Raw genomic sequence first — 3,128 nt, 5'->3', positions numbered from 1 at the left:
TAATTATTTTGTTTTAAATCTAAAAAAACTTATCTACTATGTATTAATATAGTATAATAAGATAACATTATAAATAATAAATTCTTAACAAAAAAAATGTCTGGTATTATAAAGTATGTATTTGCTCGTGAGTCCTTATTTTTTTGTAAGCATATGTAATTTCGTTTTATTTCATAAAACTTGAAGACATATATTATATAAGCCGGAACGCTTTCATAGAAAAGTCAATAAACACATTCCAAGATTTACAATATATCTTGAAATGTGTTTTTAACTATATGTTTACCCTTGTAGTTTTAACGAGTATTATTATAAAATAATTTACTTCTTGAGCTGAACATTAAAATTTAAGTCATGCAGTGAATGGCAAATGTTAATTTAGCCGCGTAGCAAGAAGTTTTAGATTTTTTTCTTAAATTTAAACTTAGATTTTACTCAAAGGATGATTTTATTGTCGTGGTTTATTTAACCTCACATTCAAACATAAATCTAAAGATTACCGATTATACGTTTCTCATCAAAGATAACCCAAAAGTTAGAATAAATTAAGCTTTTATTATAATTCATCAATAAATGTATATCAATATATATTAAATTATTTATATACTATATTCTAATAATACAATTTTATATTGCCAATTTTAAAAGTTTACCTATTTATAAGCCCTTAAGTTGGCTCGGGTCGGAAAACATTAGCATTTGAACAATTTCCAAAAAATCTGGCACGAGTTTTGGAATCTCTCACAAACGACTCGAGAACGTTTTGGAACAAACTTTTTTTGCAAATTTATGTTACTCTGTGTCAATCAAATTTTTAACACTGCATCATAAATTAGTAGTAAAACTAAATTACCAAATAGCAGTTATTTGTGGGTAATAAAACAAACTATTGGCATGATGATTTTGTAAATGTACCAAAAATAACGTACTTTTGCGTTTATATCTTTGTCTATATGGCTGAGCTATTAGATGTGTGTTTATAGCTTTTATGATTTCATTCCTGTTCTTATTTAACCTAATAACTTGTTTTATGCGTTATGTATAAGCTACTTCGATTATAATTCATTAGATTTTTGCAATGTTACGTAATCAACATAGAAAATCTATTGTATGAAAAAACCTAGATTTAGCTACTAACTACTACATATGCAGCTATAGTTTTCCACCATTTGGCTGCCAAAACAGTGAATTAAAATCAGAGAATCAGGATTTTTATCTGGATTAATTATATTATGATTTGGTAACCCTATCATACATTCGCCAAAATCTGCTCTAGTTAACTACAGAAGCTTGAAAAGTAATCGAGCATATATGCAACAAATTAATAATATTATTTTTAAAATCAAAAACATCTTGCTATGTGTCATGACTAATGACTATAGAAAAATAAAATAATTTTGAGAATAAGATATATAGATGGGAAGAGGCGGATATCACATTAGTTCCGGTTATTTCTTTCACTTGATGGGTCAATTTCATTCAACGTTCTTTGCTCATTTTCTCTGGCTTATTGCCCAGAACTATGATTTTTGTATACTTACTTATCTTCTCCGAATTGGGTATTAAAAACATAAGACAGTTATACATCAAGGAAGTGAAAGAATGTGAATATCTACAATGCTTAACCTTCTACTGCTCTTCGTTTTATTAATTAATAGCGATACATATCCGGCTTGGTCCAGGAATAAAATTTAACAAAAATAAACTCATGGTTAGAGAGATATTATTATTATATTTAAACACATAAAAAGTACATTAATAAACATCAAGTCAACGGAGATAACAAAGTATAAAAACAAAAGTATTTTGTGGTGTGGTGTAATTTTATGCGGCTATAACGATTCTCGGGTTCCTTATGTTCAACTGAAAAAAAATAGGATCGAATGGCATTCAATATGAGGTAGGTTGACTTAGAGGAGTGGAATGATAATTATGCAAAGCAGGGTATATATTTATTATTAGTAATATTACGTGAATAACCGTATCCCTATATTTTATTTACGGAAAATGGCAACTTAAAGTAGAGCTGTAGAGTCTGAGTTAGAATCGTGTTATATGGTATTATAGGCAAAGTCAGAGTTTGAGTTGCCAGCAATCAATGAAGTTAATTTTTTTTTTTTTTTTTCAAAGGAGAGAAATTTAAGTTTTAGCAATATCAGTCATGCACGTTCTCAAATAATAAAAGCTTGGTTATCTCTGATATATAAATATGTATATTATATGTTATATTGTAAATAAGTCATAGTAACATTATTTTTATTTTATATTTCAAACAAAGAAAAATATATATTGTGCGTATCAAATTTATTTATATTAATAAGATTATGACCTAGGTTTCCCCAAAGCGTCACAAAAAATAATATATATATATATATATATGAAATATACCAGCTCCTCGAAGCTGACATTTAATTGAGCAATGTGAAATGTCAGCGTATTCAAGAGTTGGATGGTGACAGCCATAGATGAGTCGGCTAGTGCAGATATCCTGGCTCTTATAGGCATTAGAGAAGACGCGATCATGACTCTCGAAAATGTTTCGGAAACCAAAACTTTTATTGCTTTTGACGTGGGTTCTAAGCAGGGGCGTCATTTAGGAAGAGAGAGATTAATTTCTGCCGAAATTCAAGGGGTGGAATTGCCCTCCTCCCCCTTGAATTTGGCACAAAATTTAATGAAATCGAAATATTAAAAAAACGATGACTGACTGGCCAATTTTTAACACCCCCCCCCCACCCTCCTTCTGGAAAAAGCTGAAATTATGTCTGTTTAACTACCGAGACGAATTTTTTATTATTAATTAATAATGTTATTATAAAAAATGGCTAACTCTATATTCTTACTAATAATGGTATTAGTAAAAAAACTCCATATATGACAACTTTACAGGAGAAACAAAAAACTAAATAGACAACTTGAAAATAGGAAAACACAACAATATCTTAATTTTTATGATATTAAATTTTAGTGTTTAATTGGAGATAGCATTTCTTTGAGCACGTGTAGATGACATTGTTAAGTCATTTTCACCCAAAAGTAGAGATAGCAAATTTACACTTTAAGCCATCGATATGACAAATTGTATCGAATGCTCATTCAAAATCAGTATATACGACGTATACTTATAT

Source organism: Plectrocnemia conspersa, unplaced genomic scaffold, assembly GCF_051122295.1.
Source record: "Plectrocnemia conspersa isolate PC_06_02 unplaced genomic scaffold, ASM5112229v1 ptg000002l, whole genome shotgun sequence".
Classification (NCBI taxonomy): domain Eukaryota; kingdom Metazoa; phylum Arthropoda; class Insecta; order Trichoptera; family Polycentropodidae; genus Plectrocnemia; species Plectrocnemia conspersa.
This window is presented reverse-complemented; position numbering follows the sequence as displayed.